The sequence below is a fragment of the Pinus tabuliformis genome, chromosome 7, assembly GCF_031772625.1.
Source record: "Pinus tabuliformis cultivar Carrire ecotype Pingquan chromosome 7, CPIR1, whole genome shotgun sequence".
NCBI classification, from domain to species: domain Eukaryota; kingdom Viridiplantae; phylum Streptophyta; class Pinopsida; order Pinales; family Pinaceae; genus Pinus; species Pinus tabuliformis.
In genome coordinates, this window is record NC_142293.1 from 779,910,701 (window position 1) to 779,930,547 (window position 19,847).

The following is a 19,847-nucleotide window of genomic DNA, read 5'->3' on the forward strand; positions in this document are numbered from 1 at the left end:
ATGGTGCATATCTCTCCAACAAGTATCTAAATGAGAAAACATATGAGTGAGCTCCTTTGTGTTGTGATTTCAAGTAGGTTTTGTACTTGTCTAGGTCTAGGTTCATGCCTTTGAACATGTTTTCACCATGGTTTGGTATGCATGTAGCTTGAGAGATTGCATCCACTGAAAACATGAAATCATTCCCTACAATGGTGATCTTGTCTTCGTTCAAGGTCAAGGAAAATATACCTATGAGATGCTCATGGTAGCTTACTTCCTGCACTCTTTGACAAAACCCTAAACAATTGACATCTTTAAAGCATTTCATGATAGATGGGGAGTAGGTGATTTCATTGCAACTAGAGGGCTGAAACCTCAGTATCTTTCCCCCCTTGCTGTACTTCCTTTTCTTTGATGGTGATGATTCAGGCTCCATACTTCAAACCCTATGTGAAAGGCAAGAAAAAACAATGAAATTTGCCACTGTGAGGGAATGAGGTGGTATGGTGGACTTAGGAGTTGCCTAAATTTGTAAGGAAATTTAGGAGGGTAAGGGACGATGTCAGTTAGTAAGGGAAAATGAATTTTGGGAAATGAGTGAGGGGGGGTGGAAAATGCCAAAACACAGGTCTATCGTAGAAAGAGATACGGTAGATTAGGGTTTAGAGGAAAACGATAGAAAATGAGGGGATAAGGTTTTGTGATGGATGGAAATGGTGTATTAGCTGCAAAGAGAGGTGTAGGGACAAGGAACCTATAGTTTAGGGAAAAAACTGATCATTTGAGGATCCGTTGATAGTTCTGGACCCACCAGCATGTCAAGGGGATCTCCTCAGTAAGAATTCCCAATTGTTCAGTTGAGCCTCTATGGAGTCCAAGGTAGTCGGGGCCTCTATGTGGCCCTGGGAGTGATCTAGAGATATGGATGTCTTTGCATTAGAGTGGTGGCTCTCGATTGACACTGAGCCCAAGCTAGGTATGTCCTGTGGTGGACGATTCTCCATATGGTGACTCACTCCTCCACTACGGGCACAACCTTTCTACCGCGACATACCGCTGACTACTCCTCCACTCGTTACATGAACCTGGCTGCCGAGAGCAACCCACCACAACAATCGAATATGAACTAAACATAGAAAAACATGGCTTACCTCCCCTGCATCGAAGTTCTCATATTTCCCTGTGCAATTCCCATGCACCTCCCCACTATCTACCGGCGAGCTAGGTGGTGTATTGCAGGTCATGAAGGTAGACCAACCACTCCCAGGGAAGAGCCACACCCTGCGTTCTTCGCCTAACTGCCTCTCTAGAGGAGAAATTCCTTGCCAAAAGAAGAACTGAGTGAGGTAGGGACAACAATAGCCCACTAGCCACTCACATTAGCCCCAGGACTACAATTCTCATTGTTTTATTTTGTTTTGTGCTCTCTTGGATCCCACGGCCAAAGAGCTTGGGAGTTCCAGTCCCCCACATACCCTTCACTCCCAAACCCATCCTGCACCATCGTCCCAAGCCTCTTCTTGAGCCAAGATGCCAATACCTCGCTTCTCTACCTCACCCAGCACTCCCTCCTCATCACCCACCATCTGGAAATGACCACCCTACTGTCTCCTTCATACATTAAGTAACACTCGTGGGAGAGCCAGACTACCAATAGCGATTAAGTTGGGCATGCTGCACATGGAGGACCAACTGGCTCCATGCTCTAACCTGTAGCCACCTGTCTCCTTGATTAGACACCCCCATCAGGGACTTTTAGATCCTTATGTATCAGTTTCTGAATACTTTACATTTGCCGAGGGTCTAGGTCCGCTTTGGTGTGCAGCTTTGACCAAGCTGCCCTAAAGTTTTTATGTGGTGGGTTCTCCGTGCATTTGGCCAACAAGTAGCGTATTTATTGCCTTCATGGAGTACATAACTGGTACTGATGTATTAGAAGTTTGTCAAGGCTTGATAGATGCGAGAAAGTTGAGATTCCAGTCTCCATCTCCTTGCCACCTTCTGGGGGGAGATCTATTGATAATCCTTTTTACCATATCTATGATGAGGTGTGAGTCCCCCACTATTTTGATTCTTCGATATTGAAGGTTGGAGGCCAGGCTCAGACCCACTTCCAATCCTATCAGCTCAGCCATGTTATTCGTTGTTATACCACAGAAGCCAGAGTAAGCTGCCCTTGGGGAGCCTACTGAGTCACGAATGATGTCGCTGAAACTTGTCAGTCTGGGATTACCCTTGGAAGCCCCATTGAAATTAATCTAGAGGCAGCTATCATGGGGGGAGGAATGAAGAGGGGGAGCAGGCAAGGGAAGTTGTGAGATAGGCGTGCTCGGGTAGATCAAAGAAAACAAGAGGTTTAGATGGGCAATAATCTGGGCTTCCGATGGGTCAGGGTTCTAGTCATCAGGGGACCATGATTCAGAAAGGATGGATTCACAAATATTCAACATCATCAAGCTCCATATGTGCATGCTAGACAGAGTTTGTCCATTGAACAGGACCCAGTTCCTTTTTTTCCAAGTGTTCCACAGAATTAGACCTAAGGTTAACCACAAGGCCCAGTTCACCACTAGATTGGAGAATTAGTTAGTTTGCCAGTTCTCAAGGAGATTGTGGATGTCATCTAGGTGGGTATCTATTGGGCCAAATAGGTCAGAGGTATAATTCCAAACTTCACATGTTATGAGGCAGTCTCCAAAGAGATGGGAAAGGGATTCTTCCACCTGCTTGCATAGGATACATATTGATGGGCCAACAAAACCCCTTTTTTGGAGGCGATCCCAAGTAAGAATCTACTTGTGGCCCACTAGCTAGAGGAAGTGAGCAACCTTGGGCCATAGGTTGCTTCTCTAGATGTGTTGCCAGAAGAGGTGATTCGATTGAGCCTAACCATCAACCTAGATGAGATAGGCTTCTTTCACTTAAAAGGTTCTTGCCATAGAACAACCCCATCTTAGTTTGTCCATCTCCTGGGATATATGGACCTAACATTGAGAGAGATAAGTCCCCAAGCATGCAATGACCTCCCGTGAGATCACTCTTGGCCAATTAACACCGTATTTCCATCTTCGTCATCTGTGGTGTTCCACATATTCGATCTAGTAATCCAATATGCAGAGGGCCGAGATTGAGTGGAAGGGGTGTATCAGGTTAGAAAGTGATTAATCATGAGAAAGTCTGGGGAGATGCTTCTAGGAGTCCTTCCAGAAGGGGGAGGATTTCAAATTCCTTACTTCCTAGAAGAAGTAGTCTCGAATTATATCATTGTTATTATTAGCATGATTCCATATTGCAGATCCAGTGCTTGTAAAAGGTTCGTGAGGGCAGGCTTCCTGCAATTTTCCTTGTCCATATTTTCGAGACTCGATCGTCTTCCAAAGTTCATTCCATCCTTGTATCCACTACCACAAGGGCTTTGCTCTTAGGGTGTCACTCAAGACATCTAGATCACGTAAACCAAGCCCTCCCATGGTCTTTGGGAGATAAAGTTTATGCGAGGCTACTAATGGCCACTTTCGTTCCATGGTTGGCCCACGACAAAGGAATCTTCTAAACACAATAGCCAACATGACATAGATGCTCTTAGGGGCCAGGAGGGTAGATAGTTGATATAAGGACTTAGCTTGCAGAGCATATTTCACCAGGGTGGCCCTCCCTGTCAGGTTGAGAACATGGAAGGTCCAGGTCGATACTTTTTGGAGAGATTATTGCAGAGGTCTTTCTAAGGGGAAATGTGGAGGGGGTTGAAAATGAGGGGGACCCACAAATATTTAGAAGGGAGATATCTAATTGAAAAACCCACAACTCAAGCAAGACAAGCTTGGACAGGCCTAGGAGTGTGAAAGAAATAACCCTTGGTCACTATCACACACTCTTATTCATTGCTTTTTGTGCATTTGAAACTAGTTCTCCCTTGTGTTTCCTTCACACTCCTAAACACTTTTTGGCATGCATTGGCACACCTTGGCACCTGGCACATCATGGCATGCTTCCCTAGACTCTAGCAATCCTTAGCACTACCTAACATACCTTGTCACTCCCTCCTTACCACACCCTAAACGCATTGACATTTCCTATCACAAAATCTTATTCATTCATTTCCATGCATTAATTTGACCTAGTTCTCCCTTGTGTTTCCCGAGAACTCCCTAACACTTCCTAGCACATATTGGCACACCCTGACACCTACCACATATTGGACACATGCTACCCGAACACTCTATCATGCCTTAGGACTGCCTAGCATACCATGTCACTTCATCCTTACCACACCTTGACCTCGCTGACACGCCCTGTCACTCACTCTTATTCATTTGTTTTCATGAATTTTGACCTGGTGCTCGATTGAGTTTCCATAGTAATCACTAGCACTCCTTACCACACATACGCACACCTTGGAACTTCATACATCTTGGCATGTTTCCCTAGTACTCTAGCATGCCTTGGAACTACATAACATATCTTGCCACTCCATCCTTAGCACAATTGGAACTCGCTAACACTCCCTATCACACACTCTTATTCATTCATTTCAATGCAATTGAAACTGCTGCTCCCTTGTGTTTCCTTGGTACTCTCTAACACTCCCCAGCATGTGTTGACGCCACACCCTAACACTTGACACATATTGGAATGCCTTAACACTTGGGATGTATTGGCATGTATTGGCATGCCTAACATTCCTTGGAATTGTCTAGCATGCCTTAGCATTTCTTTGCATTCCTTGGCATACCTTGTCACTCCCTAGTTTTCATGCCATTATAGATAGCCTTTCTTTGTTTATGACTAGGGAACCCAACCAAGTCATTGAAAAATATTATTTTTTCTAGTCCAAAGTCTCCCTTTATATGAAACTACTTTGTCCAGCCCCTTATCGCAATTGTAGGATTACCTCCTGCAAGTCCTATTATAAAATTCTCCTAGCACACTTAGTCCTTGGGATACCTGGAATTCATCGACACTCACTGGAACACAGTCTTATTTTTTCATTTACATGCATTTTTACCTAGTTCTCCCTTGTGATTCCCTGCCACACCCCAACACTCCTCGAAATGCATTGGCTTTCTCTGGAATTTTTTAGCGCACCTTTTCATTTTTTGGCATGCCCTAACACTCCTTAGCTATCATGCCCTCATAACTACACTTTACTTTATTTCGCAACTTGAGAACCCAAACAAATCCTACCTCAACTACAACAACTTGACCAAGTTACAGTTACTACAACTAGACTATTATTTGTTCACCTAAGAACTTCCTATAACTCCTCTTACGATACTAATGTCGAATGTAAAATCATAAAACTTAACAAGTTATGAAGACAAGACTCACATCCAACCATGGTCATAAAACAACTAAGCAACATAGTTTACATTTTGACATGTTAGCACGTTTAGCAATCCCTTAGCACTATGTGACACATGGTATCATTCCCTGCATTCCTCAACATGCTTTGGCACTCCCTAGCACATCCTAGCACTCCCTGACACCTATCACACCTAGAACTCACTGACACTCCCCATCACACTCTTATTCATTCATTTCCATGCATTTGAAACTAGTGCTCCCTTATGTTTCCCTCACACTTGGCCCTAACAAATGCTAGAATGTGTTGGCGCCACACCTTGATGCCTGACACAACTTTGCATGCCTTAGAACTTAGCATGTATTGGCATGAAAAACATTCCTTGGAACTATTTAGCATGTGTTAGTACTTCATGGAATTCCCTAGAACACCTTGGCACTACCTAGTTGTCATGTCCTCATAGATAGACTTACATTTTTTTGCGACTTGGGACCCAACAAAATCATTAGAAAAGCAATGTTGTGCCCAGGCCAAAGTCTCCCTTTCTCTGTAATTTGTTTTTCCACACCTTATCACAACCATAGGCTTGCCTCCTTCAAGTCCTATTCCAAACTTCTCCTAAAACACTTCATCCTTGGTAAACCTAGAATTCGTTAACAGTCCTTGACACACACTCTTATTTGTTCATTTCCAAGCATTTTTACCTAGTTCTCCCTTGTGTTCTCTTGGAACTGCCTAACACTCCTCAACTTGAATTGACATTTTCCAACATGTGTTAGTATGCATTTTCATTCCTTGGCATGTCCTGACCCTCTCTACCTATCATGCCCTCACACTACCCTTAATTTATTTTAGACTTGGGAACCCAACCAAGTCCTGCCTCGACTACAAAAACTTTACCAAGTTACAATTACTACAACTATACTATGTCATGTTCACCTAAGAAGTACCTATAACTCATCTCAAGCTACTCATGTCCAATCTCGACTCACCACACTTAGCAAGTTACCATGTCAAGGCTCACGTCCAACCGTGGCCATAAAACAACTAAGCAACATAGTTTACGTTTTGACATGCCATAGAACCTTGTACATCTAGAAATCCCTTGGAAATATGTGGCACATGTTAGCATCCCATACATTCCTTGGAATTATCTTGCACATCCTAGCACACTCTACCACTCCTTGACATGACTTGGAACTCTACCAAGCCTTGGAACTTCCTAGGATATGACCTTGTCACTCCCTCCTTAACACACTTGGAACTCACTAACACTCCCTGTAACACACTCTCATATGTTCATTTCCATTCATTTTGAACTAATTCTCTCTTATTTTTCCATAGCACTCCCTAAGACTCCCTGGCATGCATTGGAACACCATGGAACCTAGAACATCTTGGCATGTCACCTTGGAATTCTAACATACCTTGTCACTCCCTCCATAGCACACCTAGAACTCACTGACACTCCCTGTCACACACTCTTATTGATTCATTTCCATGCATTTGAAACTAATGCTCCCTTATGTTTCCTGGCACTCCATAATACTCCCTGGCATGCATTAACATGCCCTATCACCTAACACATCTTGGCATGTTTATTTCACCTCTAACATGCCTTAACACTACCTAACAGACCTTGTCACTCCCTTTTTAGCACACTTCGACCTCATTCAAACTTCCTATCACAAACTCTTATTCATTCATTTGCATGCAATAATTTGACCTAGTGTTCTCTTGTGTTTCATTGGCACTCCCTAACACTTCCTAGCACATGTTGGCACACTCTGGCACCTAGCACATCTTGGGTGTATGTCACCCTGCCACTCTAGCATGACTTAGCGATGCCTAAAATACCATGTCACTCACTCTTTAGCACACCTGGAACTCACTAAAAACTCCCTCTCACACACTCTTATTCATTGATTTCCATGCATTTTTACCTAGTGCTCCCTTGTGTTTCCCTATCACCCACTAACACTTCCTAGCACATGTTGGAACACCTTGGATGCATGCCACCCTGACACTCTAGCATGACTTAGCATTGCCTAGCATACCATGTCACTCCCTCCTTAGCACACATGGAACTCACTAACACTCCCTATCACACACTCTTATTCATTAATTTCCATGCATTTTGACCTAGTTCTCCCTTGTGTTTCCTTGACACTCCCTAACACTCCTTAGCACACATTGGCACACCCTAGCACTTGGCACATCTTGGTATGATTCCCTATCACTCTAGCATGCCTTGACACTACCTAACATACCTTTTCACTCCCTCCTTAGCACACATGGAACTTGTTGACACTTCATTTCCATGCATTTGAAACTAGTGCTCCCTTGTGTTTCCCTGATACTTGGCCCTCACACCCCCTATCATGCATTCACGTCGCACCCTAGCACCTAACACATCTTGGCATGCCTTAGAACTTGACTTGTCTTGGCATGCTTATCATGCCTTGGAACTGTCTGGCATGTGTTAGTACTTTCTAGCTTTCCCTGGAACACCTTGGTACTCCCTAGCTATCATGCCCTCATAGATAACCTTACTTCTCTTGTGACTTGGGAACCAACCAAGTAATTGGAAAAACAATGTTGTGCCCAACCCAAAGTCTTTGTTTGTCTAAAACTTCCTTCTCTAGGCCCTTATTGTAACCATAGGCTTCCTCCTACAAGTATTACTCTGACCTTATCCTAACACACTTTATCCTTGAGACACTTGGAATTTGTTGAGACTCCTTGGCACACACTCTTATTCATTCATTTCCATGCATTTCGACCTAATAATCCCTTGTGATGTTATGGCACTCCCTAACACTCCTCAACATGCATTAACATTGTCTCACATGCATTAGAATTCCTTTTCATTCCTTCGCATGCCTTGACACTCCTTAGCTATCATTCGCTTACAACTACCCTTACTTTTTTTGGGACTTGGGAACCAAATCAAGTCTTACCTCGACTACAACAACTTGACCAAGTTACGACTAATACAAGTAGACAATGACTTGTTCACTTAAGAACTGAATATAACTCATGTTAGGATACTGTGATTATATTCTTGGACCATTACAATGATTTATAGTATTATACTTCCCTTTACAAAACCCCCTTTTCTCTTCTATGTTAATTTTTCTTGAGTGAACTTTCAAATGGTTTCTAATTGTTTTTTTCAAGACCTTATATGAAATATTGCACAATGACACTAAATGGCACGTATCAAAACAAACAAGATCCATTTATTTCTGTAATAGCGTAAGACAGGATGTGTTTATCACCTCATTTATAGATGCCCCATTTATAATGATATTTAAGGGATGTTCTATTGTCTTTATCCACATAAATGCTTTAAATAACCTCACATTAGCCATGAGTGGTGAGTCCAGGGGTGAATGTGTGAAACTATTAAAATTACATCATGTTTAATTTCCTTTTACGTCGTGAGGTTTTTCTCGAGTAAGATTGATGCATCATCACAAGGGAGCATGACACATTTTTGTGGGGGAGCGATTAAAGTTGTAACACAGTTCAAGTGATATACACCTACAATGTAAATGTCATTATTATATGCTTATGTCAAGTTATTAGAGAGGTTATTTATACATAATATATTTGTACTTGGAATTCATCTTTTCATTTCCTTGACTCTAAGATGGATTTGTACTAGGTACACTTCATGCAAATGAGATGGGGTGCTAGTGTTTAACCCACATATGCACCAAAGAATTCAATGTTGCTCTTAGATTCCCCTTGTGTTCGAAGTGGGCTTACATTAGCATTAAGTTGAAACTAATCATCATGATCTTCCTCTTCTAAATAAAATCTTCTAGCTTTTCTATATACATGACATAGAGTTAGAGGTTCACCTCATATGTAGAAGCCTCATTTATTATGTGATCCAAGGGACATTATATTGTCTCTATCAAGATTTGGATGGTTCATTGTCTACATTCTTTCAATACATGTCTAGCTCTTTTTATGAGGGAGGTTCTTGGATTTAGATATTTATATAATTCCTTATGTGACCTTCCCCATTTGAACTCTTTTAAGGGGGTAATCTCCTTCCATCTTGCCTTGCCTACTTAGGGCCAAACTTGACAAACCAAGATTAAAACTTCTTCAAATATCAAATTGGTGAGGCCTCATACCTCATCCTGGCCTTAATGGGACATATTTATTCAAAGAGACTTATGAGGATTTCCCATTGTAAATTGTAGGTTGGATGTCATAGGACCTATTACCCCCATTTATATATGGGTTTTTAGAGGAAATTTATAAATTTTCATTGTCATCTTAGCCTCTAGAATTATTTTCACATTGATCATTTTCTAGCTGAGGTATATGCATATATACGTAACTCATGGATTTATCATCAGCTCAATCACACCTTTCCTTGGCCATTTAGGACCCTAGGTGTAGGAAGAGGATGCTTTAGCTACCACATTTAGCTTGATATGTATGATCCATGTGTATACGCTATCTTGAATGCGTATTATTTTTATTGTGATCACTTAAGAAATCTATTCTAACTCTTAATGCTTTGCCTATAAATTCTAAGTTGGATTGTCCCATGGTGTTTGATAATTTTACTCAAATAAGTGTGTCATATTGGTGGTTTGGGAATATACTTGGTGATTTGAGTAGGTGCTACACATCAATATTATTGTACCCCTTATTTCCCTTAGTCAAATTTTATCCCATGTCATTCTATAGGATATTCATTCATTTTCCTTGGGTGAGACCTTTATGATTAAGCATTCATCGATTTGTGGCAAATTATTTCCCCTTTTGTCATTTGTGATGAAAGAAAAGAAAAAATGAAAGCCAAAATAATTAAAGATCATTAATACGATGTATCTAAGTCTAAACTCGAAGGTTGAGGTGCAAATGCATGTAAATTTTATATCTATGAGTTGTTCCAAACTAATGAAAAACTCATTCCCTAAGTCCTAGATATAAGAAAAAGGTGAAGAAAGGAAAATTAGGCCTGATGAATGGTAACCCATGATAATGAAATCCAAGACCTCAAAATGACAATTGCAACTATTTCTAATTGTTTCCTTTGAAAAATAACTGAGTGGTGTGATGAAGGAAGTATCCCAAGTAGAAATCAACTAGTCTTAGATGAATTCCAAGTTCTTGAAATATAATAGTGAGAAAGTGTGGCCTTTGGGTAGTATCTTGGCCAATAAGCCACATTCTCTAGTTCAAAAGAACATCCTCGAATCCCATTTATTTCTTTTTCCACCAACATCAATCTAATAAAACAATGATAAAACCTAGTGTTTATGATATAAAATAAGTTTGGGATGGAGAGCCATGTTGAATGCATGGAGGCTTGAAATGCCAAATGGAACTCAAGTGGGCAGATGTTGCATTTATCTTGAATGTTTATGTAATAAAAAAAATTTGTGAGGGAAATCACACAAAGTAAAGGAGAGAGGACATAAGTAGGGTTGAACAACAAATGAACCACATAGGCATTGAGAAGAACACCTTGGAGTGAGGAGCTTCCCTTTCATTGAGAATGATTATGTTTACAAAGCTCATCAAATGCATGGATGAGGGTCACATGCTAAGTTTCATGAGGGAGGGAAAGTAATTAGCACCCTTGGGTGCCTCTAATGCAAAGGGTTAGACATAATCCATATTAGATGTGAGTGCGGATCAATCCAATATCACTAATTTACCATTCCATTGATTATTCTCCAAATATGGGCTAAGCATCTTGTAGACTTGAGGGTTAGTTTAAGTAGCCATGAGTAAGATGTGAGATCTGTCTCCCCATTTTGGTGAGGTTAGATGTTCAATTCTCTTGGTCCTCTAGGGGCAAGATGCTTGGAAGTTGGGCAGTGATGGTCTACCTAAATTACCATCCATCAAAGATGGTGAAGTCTATGGAATTTTCCCATGCATATATATATATATATATATATATATATATATATATATATATATATATATATATATATATATATAAAAGAAGGCCACACATAAAGTGGGTGCTCTCCTTGTGGTTTCACCCCATTGACACAATCATTTATGTCACACAAGGCCCAACCTAATTTGTTGGAAGACTATTGCTGAAGGAAAAACATAGGAACTTGGTGGAGAATAAGCAAAACTCCTTGTCATTATAGGGCCATATTTTGATCACAGGAAAGATAATCAATGCTTGTGGCAATATTTGGCATTAGGATACAATGTTACAAGTCTCATTTGTATGAGAGCTCAATAGATTCTCATTGGGGGGAGATATATGCAATAGTGTAAAGATGACATAAACACAATGAGATAAATTAATTGTGAAAACTCTAATATATAATGTAATACACACCTTTTATAAACAATAATAAATAAACATTTATTATTCTCAATATAAATATATTATTATTCTAATTTGATTTAAATTAAATCCTTAAATTTATCCGCACATATTATTAATTACACCAAACAAATTTTAAAATGAAATAAATTATCATATATAACTAATCATATAGAAATAATTTACCCCTCCAAAAAAAAATTAAAAAATTAGAATTTTATCCCTCCAAAAATAAGGATAAAAATTAGAAGTCAAAATGATTTACTGCTTGACTCTACCCCTATTTACAAAATTTCACCACCATTATCTAACCATGTGTTACCAAGGCACAATCGTCAAGAACGGGAAACAAAACATTTGAAAAGAATTACCTCACCATGCATTACCTCCGTGCACAATCAGTAAGGGTGGGAAACAAAGTGGTTTCAAGTTTAAAACATGACTTCTCTATCAGACCATTGATTCAAAGTCTACAAAGAAGAAAGCCAGAGAGGTTTGGCTTCTTACTCATTTCAAAGACGTTGTGGGTAGTTCAATAGAGTTTTGGTCTGACTCATTATGCACAACTAGCTTCTGCAATAAAACCCTGATACGATCTCCCATATCTACCATTGATTCACTCAATACATGACCGAGGCACACAACTTCTATGGATGTATGCATCTACCTATTTGGACTTGAATTCATGAAAATGAGAGCATGTTGTAGAGGTTAGGGTTTATTTTTTCAAATCTACATGTAGGAACAAGACAAAATTACTAGTCTTCTGTGATTTGGAGGTGCTGCAAAATGAGGAGCCACATAGAGAATCTGTGGGCAATGTTAATTCTATTTCAAAAGCTGATGTAGGCTATGGGAGTCCATGATTTCTCTCAAAAGGACACTTTTAGGCCCAATCGCCACCATACCATCAAGTTATTTGGCGCTCTCACCAATTTCGGGTGCTACAAGTGAGATGGATATTGTATGTTATGAGATCCTAGCACTAGATTTTAAATTGGATTTAATGTGTTTTGACATTTTTTCTTCATACTCGAGGAAAATACTTACTAGGGGTAGGCCAAAAAATAATGCAATGCAACAATGAGCTTGAAAATGAATCACTGATAGAAGAGATGAACATCGAGGTTTTTCTGCCCAAATTCGCTTATGCAAAATAATTAGTTTGCTTCAGATATTTTTTTGTAAATTTAATTAGCTTAGATTTGCATATTTATTCTTTTTTTTATGGATATAAACTGGAACGATAATTAAAAGAAATTGAGGCAGAGTGATAATCAAAGAAGCTTCTAACTTAAGTACTACAGGCTGAAATTAAGAAGCTACAGATGGATTTCAGCATCTTTGGGAAACATGGCACGATAAAGAAAATAGTTCTTCAATGTAGGATTGGGAAAATTATCGTAGCTCCATTTCAATGGCTCGAACAACTCATTAACATGAAGATATAAACTTAGAAAACTTGGATCCCCTGTGTTATCACTCAGAAGTCTTTCTTAGAAGTTATCAAAAGAAGGAATAAGTTATCAAAAGAAGGAATAATCTGAGGTAACCACACACATAATATTTTAGACTCGGGTTCTAACCAACCTAAGTCTTGAGAGGGCTCTCTCTTTATAATTTAACTTTGTTTTGGGTTGGATTTTAGGCTAGTTCTTAGTGCTCATACAGTTTTTATTTTGGTTGGGTGGTGGAATTCTAGGAATATATGGACAAAACAATGCCTTCCGCCCATTGGGCTATGGAGTCAATCAAAGGATGGCTTAACTGGATCAGATCAATCACTAAAGGGAGAGTTCACAAGGTAGGCTAGCAAAGCAAAATACAATTCTTCAAGTTCAAATGGATGAGGTAGTCCTAACCAGGGTGAAAGGCGAATGAAGAATCCTTAGACTGGGATCAAGATGAAGAGCAAGAGGTGATCATGAGCAAAGGGCAACTAAGAATCCTTTACTATAGATCTAGGGGGAAACTACGAAAGTAAGGGAGTAGTTAAAAACTCCCTAACTAAGATAATTTAGCAAAAAACATTAAGAACGTAAATAGTCAAGACAGAGAGCATTAAAGCCAGTTCTAAAAATATCATTCCTAGTTTACCATTCAGATTTCATAGAACACAAATGATTATTAATAAACGTAAAGAAAAATGATAATGCAGATGAGAGATAGAATACTTATCTGATTGCCGCTTTACACAATAATTCTTTGAAATGTCTTTACTTTATTCCTTGATCCAGCAAGCCAATCTAGTCTTGATACAATAGCACTTTAACTTGAGATGAAAATGTATATATAAATGTCTTTGAATCCACACTAAATGCTTCTAAAGGTGAAGTATATTATAAAAAAAATATTTACAAAATATCTTAAAGCAATATGAGAATTAATCTAGGAAATCCAAATATCTTCAAGCATGAAGTTAGAGACAGATGGAAAACTACATCATGTTGTCCCTTTTATTGTGGTTGTGCTGGCTATTTGTAGTTCGAATTTTAGTTCTTTAAGTTGGTCGATATTTGTATGTTGGAATCACATTTGTCTTTAATCTTTTACTCATAGTCTTTAACTTGTTACTCTTTGACCCTGTTTATCTGTCCTTTCACCTACATTGAGATTTACTATGGTAACTTATAGTAAATCTGTCATTGTTACCCACCATTCACTTTCAGGCAACTTTACCTTGAGCATCCTTCTATATATCTTGTCTGCCTTAGTGTATTTGGAAAAATTTAGCTTGGTGACAAATAGATGCTTCACCTCATGCTCTAAGAAGAATATATTTTCTAAAGTATCGTATAATACTTTCCCTGTTGGCGATGCTTTGACTTCTCAAGTGCTTGATTGTTGCTTGGACAATTTCTCCAACCTGTCAACATAGTTTGATTGGGTAATAAGCTTATCATTGATTACCATGGGATTGGGAAGGACTTTACTTATCAAAATTTGAAGCTTTGCCATGAATCTATCAATAGCAACCTGCAAGTCATGACATTTTTTCTCTAAGTTAAGCATAAGGTTTCTTTTAGAGAGAACCTTTTTTATTTTAATGATGGTTTTTGTTCTGTCCTCCACACCAATCTCATCTAGTACATGTTTGTTCTTATTGTTCAAGAAATGGATGAGTTGATTAGCTTCCTCAGGCTAGTCCCCTAGGTCTTCCTTTACCTTTTGTATTGCTTTCGTGGCCACTTTCACTAGTTCTATTTTCTCGAATATTACATGAGTTGATGGCCAAATATCATTGATAGAGTCAATGATATTGGCCTAGAGCATCTCCTTAGTTTGTCCTAGTGGCTTTTGTAAGGTTAGATCCTTCTCTAGGACCTTAATCTTATCACCCATCCTTAGGGCTTTCTATGGTTCTTCTTTCTGTTGTATTTGGGCAAGATGACAGTCAGTTTCTAAGCTTGCTACTTTTTCCTTAAGTCCCTTAAGCTCTGTTGCTTGGATGGACGTTTCCTCCATGGCTTTCACTAGCTCTATTGTTTTCTTTGTTGAAGTACCTATAGTTGTAAACTCTGTTGTGACTGGAAGTGTTGTAGCAGGTGGATTTGTTGGTGCTAAAGAGGCAGCCAATGATGAAGGGGCTCCAATTGTTACTGTGGGAATGGAAACTATGGAGGTAGTGGGAAATTCGTTCTATTTGGACTGAATCATTATGTCCAATTCTTTCTTTGTTTATTTCAGCTAATCATTTAGCTTAAGGACCAAGTCCATAAGCTCTTATTGTTCCTTCTGGGTTTTTAAGACTTCTAATGTTTATCGATGATTAATATGTGGAATTTTGAGGTGCTTTTTCAAAGCAGCTATGTCATCATTATTCTTTTTAATTAACCTTTCTGCAGCTTTCACATCTTTGGGATCATGTCCCAACTCTATGATTAAGTCCTCCAAGGACTTGATTTTGGTATCCTTGGCCTATGAGGAGGCCTTTTCTAGTTGAAATTATGTTGATATATTATTCAGCGAATTCTGTAACTGGTGGGCTGCAATGGCTTTGCTTGTCAACGTGGAATATACCATCTCTCCTCTCTATTTATGCAATTCAATCTTGTCAATATGATGTATGTCCTTTGCTAGCACTTCAAAATCTATCTTCTGGTAGTTAGCTATTGATCTGGGTTGCTGAGTGGTGGGCTTCAAGAAGGTCATCTTCATTTTTCCTTATTTCACATCAAAGGCTGACATAAGTGTTGTTTGGTTGGTGGGAGCCATTTTGAGGTACTGCGCATAGCTTTGGTCTTTTAACCTTTCATTCATGGCCTTTATTTCCTTGTACTTTCCTCTAATATACCGATCTTGGTCAGCTGGAATCCTTAATGAGGACACATCCACACTTTGATGTTTTTCCAACATCTGAGCATGTGATGTGGAAGGTTCATGTGTTCCTCCAAAGGGAGTAGCATGCCTACTTCCTTCTGTTTCTGTGCTTGTGGCTCCAACTATTTCTTTTGTGAATTCTTTCTCAGAGAAAGTATTTAACCTTTTCCTTTTGACATATGTTTGTGAAATGGCTTTGCCTAAAGGAGTGGCCTCCTCCTTGTCTCTTTTGAGGTTTCTCTCCTCATTGAGAGGAGTCTGCATGATAGGGGGAGTACTCATGACGAGCTCTGGTAGTCTTGTTTGAGTCAATTCTTCTGATAAGTCTAGATGTTCTCACTCTTCTTGCACCTGGTGCCTTTCTTCTGCTTTTTGTTCACTGTGTGCCTATGATTCCCTTTGTGCTTGAGATTCTCCTAGCACTTGTGCGAAAGAACCTTCATCAAGCCTCCTGTCTAGATCAATTAATGCATTTTCAACAAAAACTTCAGTGCTATCTCTGTCTACTAGAGTATTCTCCACCCATTCCAACTGATTTGGATGTTTTTCTATCTCAGGGATTCTGTGGTGGATATAGGGAGGCAACTTGTTTTTCGGTCTTCTATTGTAGATGAAATCAAAGGGGTCATATGTCCATATGAAGCTTTGTTTCAGTTTGAGCCTTTGAAGGATTTCTTCTGCTTCTCTTCCAGCTTTTCAACTTGTTATCTCAAAATCAGACCCTGGAAGGCTATTGACCAGGAAGACCTTAAGTAACTATTTCAAACCTACTTTAGCCTGAGGCTTAGCCTCCCCAACCAAAGAGGGCTCTCTCAAAGGATTAATGTTTTTGATTATGATTAAGATGGCTAACTCTTGTGAAACGAATGTAAAAATATGACTAGTGGAAACATAACCAGAAAGTATCCATTGGGCTTATGGAGTCAAATTCATTTCAGTATAAAAATGATATCAACCTTACATAGAAGTTAGGGCATACGTAATTTAACCATTCAGAATACACCAGAAACATACAAGACAAAACAATTTATAAATATGTGAAGGAAATTAGAGCACAAATAGTATTCTCTAAGTAATCACACATCTATACCACTGCAAATACTAAAGAGAGGATGATACACAACATTCTGAACAGTAAACTTCTTCTGATTCCTAAGAAGTAAAGCCAAGTCTTGTATTACTAAAACGGAGTCATATACATAGCACAATAGTTCCAATTTCTCTGAAATTTTCCAACCCCTGGTACATTGCCCTCTCTCCTATATATAGAATTCTTTACAAGGCTGAGATTCCTCCTCTAGCATTAGGGGAACTTGAATTCTACTTCCTCTGACACCTATTCAAACATTAACTAACTATTAAAAGCAACTTACTGCTAATTGAAAGCTCTAGAAACCTAAGACAATTAGGAGTTTAACTCCACATCACGTTGGTAATATCATTTATTACAATCAACACTCGTTCTCTAACAAGTGGTCTCCTTCAGTTTAGCTTGGTGGATGTTTTAAAAATCCTTGATGGCCCTTAATGTCTCATATCCTTTACTGCTGCCGAGAAGTAGGAAACTACCCCTGTTTTTATGCTTTTGGTTTCTTCAAAGACATTCGGAACCAATTAACAATGTTGATCTTCTTTAATTACCCCACAATGTGTTAGAGTGCCACGTTCTTTATGTGTTGTCGACCTTTCCCATGTGTGAAGACAAGACCTCCTTCAAGCTGCCTGACATATCATGAACTGTAGTAACTATGATCAATTTATAACAAAAAGTTTAGAGTTCAAATATATGTTTCCTCCAACTGTTTTTGCCCTTGTCGATTTCTTGCACATTGTAAATGATCTTTTTCTCAGACTTCCTTTCAAAAAATTTCCCCTCGGTCCCTCAAAATTTGTCAACTGAGTTTTAATTATGCAGCTACAGCAGTTTCTTAGCGTGCTACAAAACTGTTGTGCATTAGGCATCATCTTCAGCAGTTTTTAAATTCAAAAGTCCTTCAAGCTTTTAGCATTCAACATCAGTTATACAACATGACTTTATGTTGAGATATGTCAAAGCAACAAGACTTCGAGAAATTTGTAGTTGGTGGCAGAAAACGGGGTTATGTGAAGATTGGCTTCTTGGCATCATAAAAACAGAACTTTGGAACCTGAGCTCCAAGAGCCAAATTTGCGCCAAAAAATGATTTGATTGTTCCTATGTCCTCCCAGTAATCATTAAAAAGATATGCCTGTACATTGCATTCTTTTGTTGATGTAGGAATAATTTCTGATCCAAAATCATTGGCAGTTGGGTATCTAAACCTGAGAAGCTTGAGAAGAATGTCTATCTTGAAGACATACACACCCATTGATGCAATGTATGGTTTTTTGTCAGCCTCATTGGGTGACAAACCAAGCACTGTTGTGTCCACTTTCATAGCTTTTAGATCAGCCCCCTTTGGCTTCTCACTAAAATAAAGCACACGACCTCTATCATCAATTTTCATGAGACCAAAATCAGAAGCACGGCTGTCATCCATCGAGACACATGAAATTGTGATATCAGCCTCCTTATCAATGTGTTTCTGTACAAAGTCCATATAGTTCATACGGTAGAGATGGTCACCCGACAAAATAATAACATGTTCTATATGCCTATTCCTCGGATCCCCAAAAAAAAACCACATAAATTGCCTCACGGCATCTGCTGTGCCCTGAAACCAATTCATCCCATCTTCACCTGGAGTCTGAGTGGCTGCTAGAACCTCCACAAAGCCATCACCGAAGTTCACACCATTTCCAAAACCATATGCCTTGGAAATGTGACGATTTAGAGACTGAGAATTAAACTGTGTTAAGATGAATATCTTATTGATCCCACTGTTCATGCAATTGCTCATTGGTGCATCAATGAGTCTGTATGCGCCTCCAACTGGTACTGCCGGTTTGGCTCTTCTTCCTGTAAGAGGAAAAAGCCGTGTTCCTGCTCCACCGCCTAGTATGATAGCAAGTACTGTTTTAGGGTCTGCAGAAGGCTTCTCAGGCATTGCCAGTGTTTGAAATCGTAACATTCTTTCCAATCCTTGCATTTTTGTCAATGATACAATTCCTTATTTTTGTGTTCTTTCCAATTCCAATAGGTACTTTCCCTTCTGCTAGGAGTGCTGCAATCTCAGCCTCTGTTTCATAATAGTCGGCGCCAATCATCATGGTATCCTTTAATTCAACTCCAGATTCCAGACGTGAATGAATTCCAACAATGGAATGCTCTATATTGCATTTCTGAAGAAAACATCCATGTGAAACTATTGAATCCAGTACCTGGCATTTATCTATTATTTCCCCGATTGCTCTGATACCATTTCGGAAAGCCTCTGGAGTTGCTCGTCCATCCGCTGAAGCTGAAGGCGCAAAATTGTAACATGGTACAAAAGCCAATAGAGAACCAGAGACATGACTATAAGCGGAGCATTCCTCTTGTTTTTTATCACTGATTTCTAGTGTCGAAGATGTTCTGTGGGATTGCAAAGGGGGCCATCACAAACAGGGCGTACCTTGAATTTCCAGTAGATATCCATCAACAGAAATAGGCAGAAGGGCACCACAGTCAACAATGGCTTCAACGCGCTCCGGGCCACCACATTGGGGCCCTTTCCCAGGCGGTCCAATCCGGGCATTGTTAACATTAATAATATTATGGCCTCTACTACTGCAGTGTACCCTAAAACAATCCATTCCAGTGCCATATATGAATAAGGAGATTGATTTCATCACCAACTACAATGAAATCTCCACGATATTGAACATATAGTGCAAGAATATGACCATGATGGCCACATTCAGACTACAACTCTCTTGAACCATCATCACGGAGCTCCCATTTGTATAACTGAATCTTTTGATTGATTCCAGCAAGCAACTTTCCATTAAATGCAT

At 39.4% G+C, this 19,847-nt stretch overlaps 1 pseudogene; it reads right to left on the reverse strand.

Moving 5' to 3' along the window:
• Positions 1–18,012: 18,012 nt before the first annotated feature.
• Positions 18,013–19,000, reverse strand: LOC149249899 (glucose-1-phosphate adenylyltransferase large subunit, chloroplastic/amyloplastic pseudogene; annotated as a pseudogene).
• Positions 19,001–19,847: the final 847 nt, after the last annotated feature.